This window comes from Dromiciops gliroides, chromosome 3 (genome assembly GCF_019393635.1).
Source record: "Dromiciops gliroides isolate mDroGli1 chromosome 3, mDroGli1.pri, whole genome shotgun sequence".
In the NCBI taxonomy this organism is placed as follows: Eukaryota; Metazoa; Chordata; class Mammalia; order Microbiotheria; family Microbiotheriidae; genus Dromiciops; species Dromiciops gliroides.
In genome coordinates, this window is record NC_057863.1 from 90850173 (window position 1) to 90871040 (window position 20868).

The 20868-nt window shown below is 39.1% G+C and overlaps 1 long non-coding RNA gene across 1 annotated transcript; it reads left to right on the forward strand.

The window, feature by feature from the left end:
- The first annotated feature begins 11185 nt into the window (after positions 1-11185).
- LOC122749270 lies at positions 11186-20564 on the forward strand. Its single transcript, XR_006355666.1, has 3 exons — positions 11186-11227; positions 19011-19093; positions 20497-20564. It is a non-coding gene; the product is annotated as an uncharacterized LOC122749270 (long non-coding RNA).
- Positions 20565-20868: the final 304 nt, after the last annotated feature.

Sequence of the window (20868 nt, forward strand, 5' to 3'; positions counted from 1 at the left end):
GCTGGGGGCGGGGAGGAACACTCTGGCCCCGGAAACGCTTCGGAGCCAGAAGGGGCGGGGTGCGGAGGAGGGCAAACATGGACGTGGCTTTAAATCCGGGTAAAGGCATTTCCGGCGGGGTCGGAAATGAGGCGAGCGCCCGGCCGAACCGGAAGTAATCCCACCCCGACGGCCAGCCCCTTCTTCAATATCAATAACTTTATTGAGGAACCTGCTTGAGTCACTTAACACTAGGGACTATTAGGAGATCTCGCCGGCAGGGGGCTTCCGGAGCTTCGGCACGCCCCGGAGGCTCCACCACCACCATTCAGTCTTTAATACCCATATCATACGTAACATATATTATTAGAAATACACAATAGGCTTAACATGGCTTCCCATATATGGTCATAAATACACACATAATATGCCATAACACTTATAAATGCATGTGTGTTTAATATATCGTCACATATATGGTCATAAATAAATGTATATGTTTAATATATCATAACAGTGTTCTAAATACGTGCATAAATATTTATTATATCACCACGTGTATTTTCATAAATATATTTATAGTATGCTTAATACACCATGTATTGCTATAAATACATTTGTAATACGCTTACTATATAATAATGTAGATGTTTATAAGTTTCTAATTTGTTTAATACATCATTTGTTATGAATACATTTATAATATGCTCAATATATCATGTTATCCTAAATGTGTATAATATGCTTAATATATAACCCCACATATTATGATAAACACATATATGGTAGTAATGCCATAACATTATTGTATACATGTATATTTAATAGCATCATATACTGACATAAATACATGTATTTATTTAAATGCATGTACAATATATCATAAAGTATTAGACATACATGGGGCCAGCTAGGTGGTGCAGTGGATAAAGCACTGGCCTTGGATTCAGGAGGACCTGAGTTCAAATCCAGCCTCAGACACTTGACACTAGCTGTCACTTACATTTACTATATAATAAAATGTATCATAAATGCATTTATAATATCACAAATATGGATGTATTTATTATATTTGATTATCAAATGTGTTCTTATAAATGCATTTTTTTTTGCAGGGCTATGGGGGTTAAGTGACTTGCCCAGGGTCACACAGCTAGTAAGTGTCAAATGTCTGAGGCCACATTTGAACTCAGGTGCTCCTGAATCCAGGGCCAGTCAGTGCTCTATCCATGGCGCCACCTAGCTGCCCCTATAAATGCATTTATGACATTTCAGTGATGGTGCTATTATAAATGTGTTTATAATATATTCGATATACTATTAAAATAATTATAAATATATTTATAATATATGGGATATGTTTATAAAGTAATTTTGTATTAACAAAATTATTCAACCTGAGGACCCTGCTCCATCCCATCTAGTCCCAAGACCTATTCCCAAAGGAACCTATTTTTTAACCCTGAAGCAAAGAGCTTTGTCTATCTATACTCATTACCAGAAAGTTCCTCTACCCTGAACAAACATGCATTAGGTGCCTACGGAAGCCAATCCTAGCATTTAAGTTCCTTCTCTGTGCAAGGCATCATTATACGAGGTGGTACATCAGATAGAGGTCTGTGCCTAGAGTCAGGAAAACCCAAGTTCAAATCCTGCCTCAAACAATAGCTGGGTGACTCTAGGCAAGTCACTTAACCACCCTTAGCCTCAGTTTCTTCATCTATAAAATGGGAATAATAAAAGCACCTACCTCCCAGTAGTTGGGGGGGGGGGGGATAAAGGATTTGCAAACCATAAAGCACTATAGAAATGTTATTAGTATAACAAAGTCAGAATAAAAAAATATACCTCAAAGAGCTTAATACTTCAAAAAAAACAACACTTCAGGGAGCTTAAATTCCTCTGGACCAGAGAGATGAAACATCTCCACAAATAAGTACATGGTGGGGACAAGGAAGTGAATTTCTCTCCAATTCAGATCAACTGTTCTGGCACTCAGAGTGTAAGATAGGTACCTAGGTCCTCTAGGAGGAGTTTAGAGATCTGCCCAGGGTCATTCAGTTAGTATGTGACTCAGGCAAGATGTACACACATCTTGTTCTCTGTTCACTATGCAGTTCTTTTTGTCTGTATAAATGAGTACACTAGAAGGAAAACTGAGGTAGAAAAGGAAGGTTTCAGGCAGTGGGACCCTGGAAGGAAGATAAGGATTCTGAGGGACAGAGAAAGTATATTGCAGGCATAGGGGATGGCTTGTGAGAACGTATAGAGGCTAGAGTAGAAAACATAACAGCTTACTGTCTAGCTTGCCTATAATACATTCATTCACTTATTTATTCATTCACTCAACAAATGTATTAAGTGCCTACTTTGTGCAACGTACTGTGCATGGTCACTGAGCTTAAGGTATTAACTATATATGACATAAACCAATGAGATTGACCAACAAAGTCACTGAAATTATATTAATTCTGTTTAGCCTTTTTTTTCTTTTTTCTTTTCTTTTCTTTATCTTTTCTTTTTTTTTTTTTTGCGGGGCAATGAGGGTTAAGTGACTTGCCCAGGGTCACACAGCTAGTGTCAAGTGTCTGAAGCCAATTTTGAACTCAGGTCCTCCTGAATCCAGGGCCCGTGCTTTATCCACTGTGCCACCTAACTGCCCCCTGTGTAGCATTTTTTTTTAATTTAATAGCCACTATTTATCTCCATCTAACCCACACCAAAGGACTGCTAGGTGGTGCAGTAGACAGAGCACTGACCCTAAAGTTCGGAGGACCTGAGTTCAAATCTCACCTCAGATTCTTACTAACTGTGTGATCCTGGACAAGTTATTTAACCCCAATTGCCTTAAACATCCGGGGCCATCTCCAGTCATCCTGATCTATATCTTGCCATTGGACCCATATGGCTCTGGAGGAGAGAGTGAGGTTGGTGATTTTGCACAGCCCTCCCTCACTTAAATTCAATTCACTGCAAGTCATAACAACACCTCCCGATGTCATGGTCCTCTTTGAGAATGAAGGACAAGCAACAGCAACTCAGACCAACAAAATCCTTTTTTTTGTTGTTGTTTCAAGCCAGCCTGGATTAACCAGGCTTAGTTTGTTTTCTCCTAACCACTATTTTGCTAAATCTTTTTAAATATTTTCAACATCTGGTAAAACACAATGCTAATGGGCTACAGCTCCCCTACTGGGATGTTAGGAGAGTGTGTCTAAAGGCAGAATGCCTAATCATCCTCTTTGTAGTAAACCAAGTGGGAGCTCCCTCACTCAGACTATACGTGAAAGGAAGGGGGAGAGCTGGGAAAGGAATAAAGATCCTTTGGGGGTCTTTGTGTAAATAAAAGGCAGATGCATAACTAGCAATTTTTTGCACCCAATCCTTTCAGCTTCCATTCCAAGCTCAGCAGCTGCATCTGGCAATGAGAATAGGAGTATCTCCACCCTTTTACAATGAGTTCCCTCCACCACTACAACACACCTGCATTTTTAAAAATTATTGATTAGATTCGATACCCAAGCAAAGCAGCCTCAAAACCTTGAGTCTTTTATGTTGTTAGCCCTTGAGGTTAGAAGACGTAGCTCCCAGGTCCTCTGAGCTGCCATGACCTTTCATATGCTGCCCGCATACTCCAAATCTTCCATTGGACATTAGCAGCTGTGGAAAAGAAAGATAATACAAAAGTGTGCTTAGAAACACTTCCCTTTTATCCTGACACATTTCTATGATTCTTCATCTTCAAAAATGCAGATGTCTTCATTCCAGTGTGGCAAATGAGCTGACACAATTTTCCCAACTCCCACTTGCTTTGATAAGTTGACTTCCCCAGAATTAGGCTACTACAACCCCTCAGGGCTCTAGGGATATCCTGAGGGATCTGGGAGATAATCTTTCTAGCTCTACATAACTTATTAAACCCACACCAACATGCTTCCCCTCAAAATTATGGATGGATTAGTATTTAGTCAGCCAGACTTTTACAGAGAGATTTATCAAGGCAGTATAGAAAAAAAGGTTGACACAAAACATTATCCCAAAAGTCTATGACACAGTCTCCTACCAGTCCATGTAGAGTGCACGGCTAAGTGGGCCAAAGTTAGCACATGTGGCAAAGAGGTAACTCATAGCTCCTATTTGCTAAGGGCCTTTTTCTCCCAGTGATCAAGAAGTTCCCCTTAGGGACAGTTAGGTGGCACAGTGGATAGAGCATCGGCCCTGGATTCAGGAGGACCTGAGTTCAAATCCGAACTTAGACACTTGACACTTACTAGCTGTGTGACCCTGGGCAAGTCACTTAACCCCAATTTCCTCACCAAAAAGAAAAAAGAAAAGAAAAAAAAAAGAAAATACACTCTACTGTAGTTGGAACCAATTATTTTAAAATAACATAGCAGGGGCAGCTAGATGGCACAGTAGATAGAGCATCAACCCTGGAGTCAGGAGGACCTGAGTTCAAATCCAACCCCAGACACTTGATACTTTCTAGCTGTATGACCCTGGGCAAGTCACTTAACCATGATTGCCTCTATATGTGTGTGTATGTGAAAAAATATATATATATATTTAGATTTTTATATGTGTATATATGGATATGTATGTATATATGTATACATACATGTGTGTCTATATATACCCATACACACGTATGCATATACTACATGTGTGTATGTATGTATTTACGTTTTTATATATACATGTGTATATATATGTATATAGATAGATGATAGATGGTAGATAGATGAGAGAGAGATACACATTACAAAAATTAATTGCAAACACTGACTGGTTTTAACAATCAGTTCAAAAAACTGAAGATTTAGCCACCCACTCTCCCGAGTTACCATGACCTCCAGCATACCACTACACTTTGGATACAAAAACAAAAGTCGGCCAACCCCTGCCTCAAAGATCTTACATTCGACTGGAAATAAAAGATGAAGAGTCTCCACTGCTCAAAGCTCTCACACCCCATTCTTTAAGCAACCTGGAATTTGATCCCAGCTCCCTAGCTTCCTCATGTGTTTCTTTCTGCACCCTTCTACCTTGCTTGACTGCCTACTGGAAGGAAGAAGGAAGCAGAATAGGCAGGTCAGTGTTCCTCAGATGGACAAACCTGAACTGGGAAATTGATGATGACTGGGCAGCATGGTAGTCACATGGTGGGATAAAATTAAAAACCTCAGATTCTGTTTCAAAAGACTTGTGTTCAATGAAGAGTTGGCCTGAGTGTTTTAACCGTAAGGTCCATACAGATTTTGCACAACACTAGTGTAGAAGCTAACACAATACAACAGGAGATAGAATCACTTGTCTTCAAATTGTGTATAAGCATGATCTGAGAGGTGCGCTCCCAATCTAGTCTACTGAATCATTTTTCTGGGATAGACTGATGAACCTAGTGCCCTTTTCTTACAGTGATAAATTCTGGCTCTTCCCCAAAGAAGGCACAGGCTTCCTATAATGGAGCTAATTACATACCATGTGCTACAAGGGAAATGTCTTCCTTGAATCAGCTAGTGATTAACTTATTCCCTAAAGCATCAGAAGGAATGAAAAATGCAACTATAGTTTCCAACCTTCTGTATTACTCCTGTTCTTGCAATATGTTTATTGGAATAAGGCACTGATCACAGTTTCCATAGATACCATTCAGGTTGACATAGTAACATTGCATTTGTCTATATGAGTTTATGAATGCGTGGTTCTGTATTATAAATGTACTATAATAGATAGGCTAAAATAAAGGTATGTGTTTACTTCTGTAATGAGTATTGGGATATTTCCCCTTCCTCCTCCCTCTTCAATTTTTTTTTGATAGCTTGTGTGTGTGTGTGTGTGTGTGTGTGAGAGAGGGGGGGGGGGGACAATTGGGGTTAAGTGACTTGCCCAGGGTCACATAGCTAGTAAGTGTTAAGTGTCTGAGGCCGAATTTGAACTCAGGTCCTCCTGAATCCAGGGTCGGTGCTCTATCCACCGCACCACCTAGCTGCCCCCTCCTCTTCAATTTAAATAAATCAAGAGAATAAATGTTGTCCACTTAAAGGCATTTATATAGGGGGAGAAAAGAGGTGCGGATAACTAATGGAGAATAATGGAAGGGGAAAAGAAGCAGAGAGAAAAAAACAGCAGGAGGTTTTGCCCTTATCTTACACAGAGGAGATGGCAGAAAAGATGCTTGTGTTGGTCAGAGAAATTAAGTAATGTACAAGACTGTGGAGAGCCATGAAGAATAAGCAATAAGGTACCAAATCGGGGGGCAGAGGGGCAGGGGGCAAGAGGGGGAGGAAGGAGATACTAACCTCACCTTCCACTAGTAGGGAGCAGCAGGCTAAGACTTCTGTAGGGCCATCTTAGCCAAATGAGCTCATGTATTCAGGATAGGAATGGGGTTGCACAACAACTCTGGGGATTTGTATATTTTCACCGCTAATGGTTGTTCATTCAGGGGTCTCTGTCTTCTCATCCTTCTGTATGCTTGCAAATGCTCTGGTCTCAATATAGTGGGTGGTACCATGCATCCTTTTTCTCAGGTTTCCTGGGTGGAGATGTGAGCCAAGAAAAGTGAAAGCGTTATTTTTCATTTTGGTTTGTTTATTTGTTTTTTGCAGGGCAATGAGGGTTAAGTAACTTGCCTGGGGTCACACAGCTAGTAACTGTCAAGTGTCTGCGACTGGATTTGAACTCAGGTCGAAAGTGTTGTTTCCTCCTCAAATTTTCCTAGAGAACTTTGTCTGAATCTCTCTTTTGCCTCCGCCATACTCTGTACCTGTATTATATTTGATCAGGGTTCACTTCAGGAACCGTCTTTTTTAAATTTATTTACTACTATAAGCCCCTTGTTGTTATTCAGTTGTTCAGTTGTTTCCAACTCTTCATGACCCATGGACCACAGCACTCCAGTGCTGTCCATGGGGTTTTCTTGGCAAAGATGCTAGAGTAGTTTGCCATTTCCTTCTCCAGTGGATTAAGGCAAACAGAGTTTAAATGACTTGGCCAACATCACAGGGCTAGAAAGTGTTTGAGGCTGTATCTGAACTCAGGTCTTCCTGACTCCTGGCCCAGTGTTCTATCCACTGTAAGCCCTAGCACCTATCAATGCCTTTCATATAATATACACATAATAAAATCCTGTTGAATTGTTGAAGTGAGAACATTCCCCAAAGTTGTCTTGGATCTTTCAATGACAGGAGAACCTCTAACATAAAATGGACATATTTTTAGACACCTACACACATAAATCATTATATTCATATGTAGCCTGGATCTCCCTCTTTGTGGGCCCCTGAATTCTATGGGGTGGGCAAAAAGTCATGAATATTCAATAATTCCTTTATTTTTTGTTTTGAATTTACAATACTGTGGCATCAGATACAGTATACATAGGAAATGAATTTATATTACATATGAAAAATCAAATCTCATAAGTGGCAAAAATAAAGAAAAAAATTTTCCAAAAGTTACTAAAACATCAGATACCTTTGTGACTTTTAGCCTACTCTGTATATCTAGGTTCAAGGCATTCTTTGGATCACCATCTATTAAAAACCACAACTCATGAACTCTCACCTAATGTTTCTTTTTTCCAGGCCAATTAGAGGAGAGTAATACAAAGTAAAATAATTTAAACAAAGTAGCAAGGTAAGTAAAGGAAGGGGGGGAGGGAGGGAGGGAGGAAAGGAAGGAAAAGAAAGGGAAGGAAAGGGAAGGGAAGGGAAGGGAAGGGAAGGAAGGAAGGAAGGAAGGAAGGAAGGAAGGAAGGAAGGAAGGAAGGAAGGAAGGAAGGAGGAGAGGGAAGGGAGGAAGGGAGGGAGGGAGGGAGGGAGGGAGGGAGGAAGGGAGGGAGGGAGGAGGGAGGGAGGGAGGAGGGAGGAAGGGAGGAAGGAAGGAAGGGAAGGAAGGAAGGAAGGAAGGAAGGAAGGAAGGAAGGAAGGAAGGAAGGAAGGAAGGAAGGAAGGAAGGAAGGAAGGAAGGAAGGAAGGTAGATTTCATTCGGTACTTTCTATATGGAAAGCACTAGGGATCCTAACAGAAAAGCAAGACAATCCTTTCTCTCTAGGCAGCTAGGAACCACAGTGGATAGAATGATGGGCCTGGAATCAGGAAGACTTGAATTGGAATCTGACCTCAGTTGTGTACTGGCTGTCTGACTCTGGGCAAAGCACTTAACCTTTGTTTTTCTCATTTTCCTCATCTATAAAATGGTCATGATAGCAACCCTACTTCCCAGGGTTGTTGTGAGAATCAAATGAGATAATATTTATAAAGAGCTTAACACAGTGCCTGGCATATCATAAGTACTTTATAAATGGTCATTCCCTTCCCTCCCTGTTCCCATATTCTAATGGGGGAGACAACAGATATGGAAGGCTTCAATAGTAGGAAAGAAACTAATAAACAGGGAAAAGTTGAAGATGGTCCTTAGGTTGCAGCATTTCCAGTGATGTCAACTGATTTGACAGTGCCAAGGACTTTGATGGCAAACACCTTCTTTCCCAGGTCATCACTAGAAGGGCAATAGCATCTGCAGGAACAATTACCAAGCTGCATCTCCACAGGGGTTGCTCCCCAGGAAGACAGCCAAAGGTACTAGACAGATGATAACTAGATAAATATCTAGAAAGAGGGGGCAGCTAGGTGGCACAGTGGATAAAGCACTGGCCCTGGAGTCAGGAGTACCTGAGTTCAAATCCGGCCTCAGACACTTAACACTAGCTGTGTGACCCTGGGCAAGTCACTTAACCCCAATTGCCTCACTTAAAAAAAAATCTAGAAAGATAGATAGATAAACAGACAGACAGATAGATGATAGATTGATTGATAGATTGATAGAATAAAAAATAAATAATAATGATAATAAAGGAAGTAATAAAAAAAACTTTCTCTTATATATGTGGATCCCTCTCCCACAGATTTCCATACCACTAGTGGGACAGGGAACATGCATATCCTGAAAAACTAATACTCCAAGTGTTGCATCCCAGCTGGAACACCTTCCTGACCATGTAGTTACTACTTGCTGCTTCCCTGCTATGCTGCTGATATCATCTGCTGATCTATTTTCAACTTCCAGTGTCATGTGCTGGGCTGCTTCTGAGTTACAAACAGTTAATATAATCTGCTAGGTGTCTGCCTCTGCTAAATTGTAAACTGTTAGTCTCATTTGTTGGGCTGTCTTCCCTGCTGGGCTATCCTTTAGTTTTTCTCTGCTAAGTGGTTTCTGCCATCTATTGATTTTTCTTCTGAATTCTGGCCTCTAGAAGGCCTCTTGCAGAAGACTACTACTCTTTTCTGAGATATCTCAAAGCCTCAGGGCTTTGGCTCTTTTATGAATCTGAACAACCATGCCAGCCAGTATAGCCAGAGTTCTGTGTGTGGAATGAGTCTTTCCAACTACTTTGCTTCACTCTCAATGACAATGTCTCTAGATTCAACTAATATTTGTGTTGTCAGAGAGGAAATTGGTTTCAATTCCTATCAAGCCCCTAGCAGCTAACCCCAGTAGCAAGCAGATTGCCCTGGAGATTCATTTAGAAAAAAACTGGAAGGAGTTGAAGCTGGCAACCTTTGTCCTGAATTCCTGTACCCAAATAGCTATTTTTCCAAAATCAAACAAACAGCATTTATTAAGCACCGCAATGTGCCAAGCATTGTACAACACTAGGAATACAGGTATAAAGAATGAAACAAGCTCTGCATACAAGGACTTTATATTCTAATGGGGGAGACAAGAAGTAGGAATATAAATGTATGCAGCATAAATAGTATGTGAACAAATACAAGGTCATTAAAGACAAGGTGGTTTTAGGAGGGAAGGGACTAGCTGAAAGAGGTAACAGGAAAGGCTTCATGCAGAAGATGGTGTTTGAGCTGCATCTTAAAAGAGAGATTCTATGAGGCACATGCAAGTCATGTGGGGTGGCTACGGCAAAGGCACAGAGATGGAATGTGGAGGGGTATGTGAAGAATAGAGAGAATAGGGGGAGGGGGAATAATATCCAATGAGACTAGAAAGATAGATTGTGGCCAAGTTGTGAAGGGGCTTAAAAACTGAACAAAAGAGGGTAGATCCTGAAGGCAATAAAAAGCCACTGGAGTTGAATATAACAGTTAGATGGTCAGATGTGCAAAATTGCTTTGACAGTAACAAGCAGCATGGATGGGAAGAATAAAAGACTTGAGGTAAGGAGGATAATTAGGAGGCTTTTGCAAAAATCTTGGGGAGAAGGACAGCTAGGTGGCACAGTTGATAGAGCACCAGCCCTGGAGTCAGGAGTACCTGAGTTCAAATGAGACCTCAGACACTTGACACTTACTAGCTATGTGACCCTGGGCAAGTCACTTAACCCCAATTGCCTCAACAACAACAAAAATCTAGGGGAGAGGCAGTCAGGGCATGAACTTGGGCAACAGCTATGGGAGTTAGAGAAAGGGTTAAATGTAAAAGCTATTGTGGAGACAGAACCAACAAGATTTAGTGATTGGTCATAGATAGGAGATAAGCATGAGGAGTCCAGGATAATGCTAAGGCTACAAACCTAGGAAACCAAAAAGATGGTTGTGCCTTTGACAAAAATAGGAACCTTTGGAAAAGGGAAGGGGTTGAAGGGAAGGATAATTAGTTCAGTTTTGAATGTATTGAGCTTGAAATGTCTCTAGGACATACTATTTGAAATTCCAATAGGCATTTTTAAAATTAGTTTTTATTGAAATTTTTTTAATATCACCATTGTTTCCCTCAGTATCCCTTCCCTCCCTCTTACAGAGAGCCCTCCCACATAACAAATAATTTTAAGATAAAAAAAGAAAAATAAGAGCATAACATCAATAAATTTTTTTAAATGTGCAATGTGTAACACTTGTAGACCTTCCACACTGTTTGAGCACTGCACAGTAGGTGAGCAGGAGAGAAGTGTGTTGGTTAATCCTTAATAACTAGCTCTCCAAAAATGCAAGACATATTTCCTCTATTCTTTTCTTAAGTCTAAGCAATCAAGAACAATAAAATTCAATCCTTGATTTTTAGCATTTGCTGATTTGTGAGTTATAAATGTTCACACTGAAGAGAGAGAGAATGGGGAGGGGAGAGACAGACAGAGGGATGGAGAAAAAAAAAACAGAGAGACAGAGAATGAGAGTCATTTAAGCTGGCTCCAACCCAGCCTTGGGTGGGAGTATCTTCTCATATCTTTTTTTTTTTTTTGCAGGGCAATGAGGGTTAATTGACTTGCCCAGGGTCACACTGCTAGTAAGTATCAAGTGTCTGAAGCCGGATTTGAACTCGGGTCCTCCTGAATCCAGGGCCGGTGCTTTATCCATTGCACCACCTAGGTGCCCCTCATATCTTCTTTCAATCCATGTTTGTTTTTCATAATTTTGCAACATTTACTTTTGACTGTGTGTGTGTGTGTGTGTGTGTGTGTAAGTAGTTATATTGTCCATTAACATTGCTGTGGTCATTGTGTATATTGTTATCTTGGCTATATTTATTCACTCTGCATTAGTTCATGTAGGTCTTTCCATGCTTTTCTGTATTCATCACATTGTCATTTCTTACAGCACAGTAATATCCCATTACATTCGTGTACCACAGTTTGTAGAGCCATTCCCCAATTAATGCACATCTATGTCACTTGCAATTCTATGTATTCACCAAAAAAAAAGGCTACTATAAATGTTTTGATATATATGGGGACTTTCTTCTTTTGTTCAGTCTCGTTTGACTCTTCATTACCCCATTTGGAGTTTTCTTGGCAAAGATACTGGAGTGGTTTGCCATTTCTTTCTCCAGCTCATTTTACAGATGAGGGAACTGAGGCAAAGAAGGTTAAGATACTTGCCCAGCATCACACAGATAGTAATTGTCTGATGCGGGATTTGAACTCAAGGAGATGTCTTCCTTCCTCCAGGCCCAACACTCTGTCTTAAAGATATCCAATAGGCAATTGGTGATATGGGATTAAATCTCAATAGAGAGACTGGGCTGGATAGCTCTCCTTAATATCATTGATACCAGTGACTGTTATTCCATAATCATTTATATATGCAAATATCAACATATACAGATATGTAAATATCTGTATATGTGTGTATGAGTCATCTACAAAGTGATAATAGTTAAACTCATGAAAGTTTAACCAAGAGAACATAGAGAGAGAAGAGAAGGTCTCATACAGAACCCTGAGGAATATTCACAGTTAGAAAGTGTGATATGGATGATGAACCCGGAAAGGAGACTGAGAAGTGGTCAGAAAGGTAAAGGAAAACCAGGAGAGTGTCATGAAAACCTAAGAATGAGAAAATACCCATCTGAGAAGATAGAGGCAATAGTGACAAATACAGCATATAGAGGTCAAGACTAATGATGGTGATGTGACTTTTGACAATCACTCAAATTAAATTGCTTTCTCCAAAGATACTAATCATCTCTCTCTCTTTTTTTTTTGGTCACATAACCAATATGTTATTTTTTAATTTTTAATTTTTCTCAATTACATATAAAGATATTTTTTGAATTTTAAGATTTTCTCCCACCCTCCCTTCCCCGCCCCCAAGGCCAGCAAGTAATTTGATATAGGTTATACATTACTATCACATTAAACATATTTCCATATTAATCAGAATAAAAGGACAAAAATGCAAGAAAAAATAAAGAAGAACAATAACCAAAAAAAGCAACAACAAAAGTGAAAATAGTATGTTTCAGTCTACATTCAGACTCCATAGTTCTTTTTCTGAATATAGAGAGCATTTTCCACCATAGGTCTTTTGGCATTGTCTTGGATCATTGTATTGCTGAGAAGAGTTAAGTCTGTCACAACTGATCATCACAAGATGTTGTTGAGACTGCGTACAATGTTCTCTTGGTTCTGCTTATTTCACTCAGCATCAATTAATGTAAGTCTTTCCAGGTTTTTCTGAAATCCATCTGCTTATCATTTCTTACAGCACTGTAGTATTCCATTACATTTATATACCACAACTTGTTTAGCCATTCCCCAATTGATGGCCATCCCCTCAATTTCCAATTCCTTGCTACCACAAAAAGAGCAGCTACCAAACATTTCTTAATTGCCTAATCTGATAGTCTTTTCTCAGTACTCATGTTTCTTGACTTTTATTTCTTCTCCCCTTACTTCCCAATAAGAGATCATTGGTAACTTTGCAGAGAGCAATTTCATTTGAGGGATGAGATCAGAAAATACTTTGCTAAGGATCCGGGAGTGGGTCAGAGGAGAGGAGGTATGAGCAAAGAATGTAGATAACTTTTTCAAGAAATTCCATTGAGAAAGGGAGAGAACAATAGCTTATAAGGATGGGGGAGTGCAGTGAAGATTTTTTTAAGGAAAGAAGAGAGCTAGACATGTTTGAAAACAGTAGGGAAGAAACTAATAGATAGAAATTAAAGAACTGAGAAGGGAAATGACTGAGGGTGAATTCTAATCTACTGGAAAAATCAGAGGAGTGATATCAAACACAGATATAGAGGATTGTCCTTAGCAAGGAGAAACACCATCTCTTAAGTGACTGGATAAGAAGAGAGTGTTATATCAAGAGATTTTGAGATGGAGAGAATGGGAGAAAAGGGAGTTCATGTTAAAGGGACTCGATTTTTTTTTAGCTTTTTTTTTTTTTTGGTTGGGCTCTTTTTTGGTGTTGTTGCTGTTTTGTGTTTTGGTTTTGGTTTGGTTTTGGTTTTTTATGAAGAAAAAGACAAGATCCTCAGCAGAGTGGAAAGTGTGGAAGATTAAGGAGAGAAGAAAAGGTTTGAAATAACTTTGTTAGAATAAGGTAAGATATTAATCAGGGAGAAATGAAAGGAATGCGTTGCTGCTGGGGAGCCTCCTTTGAGGTTGTATGACATGAATTTGTAATGTACCCAGTCAGCACAGTTAAGAGACTTCCTCCAGTACAGTTCAGGACCTCTTGAGTAAGACCAGATGGTAGGAGTAATGCAGATCTGATATTTGGCAAGAGATGAATGATGATAGGACAAGAGGGAAAGGAATTTCAAAACAGAGGACATGCCTTTAAAACTTACAATTGAAGTGAAATGAATATCGATTAAATGATGACAGAGTGGGGCAGCTAGATGGCGCGGTGGTTAAAGCACCAGCCCTGAATTCAGGAGTACCTGAGTTCAAATCCGGCCTCAGACACTTGACACTTACTAGTTGTGTGACCCTGGGAAAGTCACTTAACCCCCATTGCCTACAAAAAAAACCCAAACAAACAAAAAAACAATGACAGAATGCCTTTTGATCCAGAATGCTACTGATCTAGAACTGATCATGCCATCAGGAAGCACTAAAAGACCAAATTGAGCTTTTTTTTTCTTAGTGGTGATTGAGGCAAGGACTGGTATTGGTCTATGAGTGGGAAGAGAAGCAGCACCAGCAACCCATTCTCCCAACCTGAGCCAGGAGGAAGCCATGAGCTCATGGTACAGCTATTTTTCTGCCTCTGGTGTATTTCCTGTTCTTAGGGGAATGAATGTTGGAAATGAACCAACCAGGGCATGACTTTATGAGCTTTGAAAGGTCAGAAGAGCCACCAGAGGTCCAGGGACTGGAGTCCATACCAGAATTTGCACAGGCAGGCAGTGAGGTGATCAAGCAGCTGAGATCGCAGTGTTCTACAAGAGCCACTCGATCCAGTGGATTTGACTCATTTGGAAATTACCTTGGTAGGGTAAATGATTTGTAGCAAACATGTTCAGTTTGAGCCAACTCTCCCTGTTGACTGAGGTAATAGAGAGGAGAATGTGCCCCAATTGAGGGGGATGTTTTGTACTTCTGTTCTTACTATATGTCTAGTCTCCATAAAAGCTAATTGATGTTAATTGGCCTGCCTGTAGTGCTTACGATCTATGTGACTTTGGGCAAATCATTTAATTTTCCTGGGTCTCAGTTTCGTCATCTATGAAATGGCCTTTGGGGTACTTCCTATCCTTGATTTATGATGGTATGATATCTGATGATTAGAACCTGATCATCAGCTCAAAACGCTACATTCTCCATGAATCCTTCTCTGATAACTACCCCACCTTCTCCCAGCCTGAAGTGATCTCTCCCTCCAACAACATCTCAGTGCACCTTATTCAGACCACTTTATGCATTTATTATATTATATTTTCTATTCTCCTCACTTGTGAGTCTTTTCTCCCCTTGAGATTGTAAGGTGTTTTTAGATATCTTTGTCCTTGGCACAGTTGTCTGCCCATAGTAAATATGTAATAAGTGTTTGTAGAATGACTGAATATGCATATGTAAATATGTACACACATATGTGGGGGAGAAGGAGAGAAAGAGAAGAAGGAAATGTTCACAATAGACTTTTTGTTTAATGGGAATTAGAAGAAAAACATATGGTCAAGGTCATTTTCATCTCTAAAACCCTGGCATCTTTAAACATTGATGTGCATAAAGAGGATTCTAGAAACAATTGTCTCCTGACCTCTTGACTGGTAGCAAGAGTGTTGCAAGGGAGCCTAGTTTCTCTGAATTGCATTCTTCTGCCATGCTGTATGAAAGATGAAGTTTACAACCAGCCTGTCTAGGGAATAACATTAAAATATGCATTTTTCCCCCTGTGGCTTATAACTGTAAATACTTCTGAAACACCCTTGAGGACCAGAGAGACTAGTTTCCAAGTTTGTCAGCTTGAAAAAAGCACTAAAGGAAATATTTGGAGCAAGGGCCAAGTAGTCATGCTTCAAAGCTTAGACAGTCCAAAAAAATGGTTCTGAATTTGAACTTCTCTTCTGCTTCCAAACAATCCACTAATGGTTATTCTCCTATTATGTATAGGGAAACTGAGGCACAAAACAGTTTACTGATTCATTGTGGTACAGTGGAAAGAGCAGAAACTCTGGAATCCAAAGACCTGCCACTGATTACTAATTATGTGACTCTGAACAATTCATTTAAGCTCCCTGGGCCTCAGTTTCCTCAGGTAAGGCATGTACTAGATACCTTCTGAGGTCCCTTCTAGCTCTAGAGGGATAATCATATTATCTCAAGAATGGAAGGGTTCTTCATTCCTCATTTGTCCTAGTCTCTCCTCCCTGGGCCATGCCTCCCAGAGTGGGTTGACATAGTGAATTTTAGATTGACCAGATATCTTCACAATCAGTTGTAAAACTGGCTCCAAAAATATATAAAGAAAGAAATGAAAGTTTTTTAAAAACTGGCTCCCAAAAGGTAGCAACAGCAGATACACTTTAACAGTTCATCACAGAATTTCAGAGTTTGAAGAAAATCCAAAAATCAGCTTGTCCAACCCATGCAAGAGCCCTCTTTACAACATGTGTAACAAGCAATCTAGTCTTTCCTTAAAGTCTTTCAATGACACACAGACTACTTCCCAAAGCAATGGATTCTGCTTTGGTTTAGCTACAAATTGTGAAGTTTTTCTTTAATTCAAGCCTAAATCAGCCTCTGAAATTTCCACCCATTTGTTCCCACCCCTACTTCCTTGGACAAGCAGAAAAGTTAACATACCTTTTCCATGTGACAGCTCTCCATATACTTGAACACAACCACCATGTCCCTATTTGATCTTTTCTCCACACTAAACATCCTGGTCTCTTGAACCAACCATTCTTAGGCATCATTCCAGGTCTCTGACCATTCTAGTCATGTTCCATTTAGTCAGTGTTCTTTCTAAAAATGTGTTGCCCAAAAATGAACACAATGTTCCAGATATGTTCTGAACAGGGATGGTTACAGGAGAAATAACTCTTGTTTTAGACACCAGAGGTGTCGAACTCACAAACCACAACATTCCAGAAATATTTTACAAAATAAAGAAAAATATAATAGAACATCGAACTTGTAGTTTTCTAAGTCAGTATATAACTTGCTGGGATCTTGATGTAGGGTTTAGTGGGCCCCTTTTCTTTTTGAGTTTGACACCATTAATGTCAAACTATACTTCTATTAATGTAGCCCAAGATCCCAAAGTCTCAAATCCCAAATCTTGCCCTCAAGGGCATTTCTCATACTAGTTTTCATGGACTTAAATCATCTATCTCTATATACCCATATTTTCCCACTACTACCCACAATTTACTCTCTGTTCTAACTAAGTTAATTGCCTTTATATCCTTCAAATCCAACATACAAATTCCTTCTTACTTGACTTTCTATTTTTTGTGTGACTATGTTACATTGTTGATTTAATTAAACTGGCAAACAACTTGACTTCATCAGGTTCAGTCTTTCAGAACTATAACTGGTAATTTTTGGAGCAGGGACAAGCAATTGTGGGAAGGGGGTGTGTAGCTGAGACTTTAATACATATCATGGAGGAGCCTTTCACAGTAAGCTGGAGGGCAACAGGGCTGAAATAGGGAAGAGCTCACAAGGCCTGCATCCCTAAGGAGAAAGGAGCCAAATATCTGATAGCTTCCCATCCTAATTAATTATTCTTGCTTTTTAGGTACAAAGTTTAGTTGTTTTTATGCTACTGAAAGACTGCTATTGGTGTCACTCTATATTTTAGTGCTGTAAGGAAAAAGTCTCATTCTACTTATACTTTTACATATTCAATCACCAAGTATTATTGATTCTTCCTTCAAAATATCTTTCACATCTCCTACTTTTCATTCCTATTGCCCTTACAATATTTTAGCTCAGTGGTCTTTTCACTCCTCATTTATTACAATAGCTTTCTAACTGACCTTATGTTATTAGAATGGTCTTCCAACTCCTCCCTCTGGTCAGTTTACCATACCACCATCATAATAATCTTTTTTTTTTTTTAGGGCAATAGGGGTTTAAGTGACTTGCCCAGGGTCACACAGTTAATGTCAAGTGTCTGAGGTTGGATTTGAACTCAGGTCCTCCTGAATCCAAGGCCAGTGCTTTATCCACTGTGCCACCTAGCTGCCCCCATAGTAATCTTTTAAAGACATCACTTTCATCATATCACTAAGAATCCTTCAGTAGCTACCTATTACCCTCAGATTAAAGTCCAAATTTCTCAGACTAGTTTTACTGGACTTAAATAATATGTCTCTATATACCCATATTTTCCCACTACTATCCACAATTTACTCTCTGTTCTAACTAGGTTAATTGTATGAGAAAATAATGGGGTTTGGGGACTCCTAGAGGCCCCTGCTTGAAGGCTTAACCCAAAGAGCCTTGCCTGACCTTTCTTAAGGTCAGCCCAGAGTCAGAATTCCAAGGGAAATGTAGAATGACCTTGCTGACTACATACAGGAAATTACCTCACTCAAAACCACACCTACTTAAAAGTTTTTCCTGCCAGAGGGTCTGCCCTCTGGACTCTGATGTCAGCATGTACTGCTCATGGACCACCTTCAAGTCCAATGAACCAATAGATTTGAATGATGCCAGCCAGTCAGCTTTGAGCAGTGTGGAAGTGGCTGCCTTTCCTCCAGACCTGCAGGAGGCTTCTGCTCTGACTCACTCTCTTGGCTTTTAACGCCTCTAGGAGGCCAGACACAGATTATTCTCTCTCCCTTCTTTCCTAGGTAGGCCTTCTGATCTTTCTGAGCAATGTGCTATCTCTTTACTAATATTTAACATTCTTTAATAAATCCTTAATGCCCCAAACTGGTGCAGTAGCCTCTAATTTCTAAGTAGCTATATATTAGAAACTCCAGCTATGTTTCCCTAAAACTTGTGACAGAAATATGGCAACCCCATATAATTTTAAATTATATAAATTGCCTTTATATCCTTCAAATCCAACATATGAATTCCTGCCTACTTGACTTTGGTCATTCCATATCTCTTACTTGCAATACTCTTGCCAATATTCTCTACCAAATGAAATTCTACTAAATCATTCAAGGCTCTACTCAAGTTTCATCTCCTCTCTGAAAACTTCCTTTACCGTATCTATGACCTATAGACTCAAGCTCAGCCAAGAATTCATTTGGATTTTTAATTGTATGTTTTTCACATTCACATAGTAAATGTATTGGTTTATTAATTATTGATATATTAATTTAAAATTATATAATATATTAATATATTTCATCTTTTTTCTTTTACTAGGCTATAGGATCCTTGAGGACAAGAATTATATAACTTTCAGCTTATTTGTCCTTCTCTGTTAATAGGATCTCTGTATTTTTCAGGTAAGTGAACACTCCCAATCTAACATCTGTGAGTTCCCCTCTCACTTGCACATATATTTATCTTAAAATTACATGGTGACCTTTGGCAAGTTATACCCCCATCTCTAGGCGTAGGTCTCCTCATCTGTAAAAAAATGAGGCCATTGATTCCACATGAATACAGGATCATCAAGTACAGTGGAAAGATCAATGTACCAGCAGTCAGGAAAGACTGATCCTAAAAAAATGAATGAATAAATGAATGAATAAATAAATAAACAAATAAATAGATAGCTGGATAGATAAATAAATAAATAAATAAATGGATGGGTAGTTGAGTAAATAAATAAATAGATGAATGGATAGATAAATAAAAGAATAAATAAGTAAATAAACAAATAAAGAAATAAATGGATAAATCAATGAATGAATGAATAAAGGCTAATCCTAATCTCTCCTTGTACAGTTAGTATCAAAGTGACCATGGGAGAGCCACTTAACCTGAGCCTCAAATCTCTCATCTGTAAGATAAGGATAAAAATATATGTAGAAACTACTTCACAGGATTAGGTTGCTTATGGGCATTAAGCAAAATCATATATGCAATTTGGGAAAACCGAAGTTCTCTAAAAATGTTGATTTGGAGGAGATGGAGGGATGGATAATGGATGGATGAGCTTTTCTTTTATGGTCAAATAAGATTTTTGCCATTTTTATCTTTAAAACTAAAAGTTTAGCAGTGACATTTCACAGCCTCTTGGGCTGAAGGAAGTTATGCTCTGTGGTGGCTTTCCTCAGCCTTGCTCATTGGATGCTATGCTATTATCAGTATGGCTCATATGTAGACCTACTATTAAAACAATTATTTTGAGAACACAAGTATCAAATGTAATATATCATTACTTAGAACAGTTTCCAAGCAAACAACTTCCAAAAGCCCATCCAATGTTTGACAAGGAATGGAGAAGATCTGATTTCTGGAAGATACCAGCTGGGTTGATACTACAGTTCATGAACCAGAAACATATATGTACTCTTTAGAAAACCTCTTTCAGAAGAACAATGTGGTAGAGTTTATTTAAAATCTTCACTCACTTTTCTTCAGAGCATGTATGTATGTGTGTATATGTATGCACATATCCATGTACATATGTGTTATGCATGTATGTGTATATTTGTGGACATACACACATACATATACACATTTATTTTATATGTGTGTGCATATACATAGTGTTATTCACTGAATCTTTGGAAAAGGTATAAATCCTTCTTCCATATCTGTTCATGAGATACATTCTCCATGGCAACAAGATCCATGAAATGTAACTTTAAATAGGTTGCTGTATGTTGTTCAGGATACAGCTTTTCTCTAGGCAATTTTTTTTTAAATATAAGAGTTTTGTTATTTTTACTTCCTCTAGATAGTTAAGTTGGATCACTTTTCCAGACCTGTGAGAGCCCTCTTCAGGGATGATCAGAGAACCTCAGGTAACCATCCAATTAGTAGTAACCAATAGTGTAAACAAAAGACAGGGTCTTAATTCAAGCTTATGACCCGAACTTACTAGAAATTTCTTATTTGTGGGGAATAATTGTAACCTCTGATCCCTTTCAAGTGTAGTTCCATGAGTTACTTACACCTGCTGATGTATAGTGGATAGACAGCAGGCCATCACATCAGAAAGACTTGGGTTCAAGTCATGTACACTGCTATGTGATCCTGGGCCCATCACTTAATTTCTCCATGCTCTATGAAATTCTTTTAGACCATCAATTATGCAGAAGATGCTGAG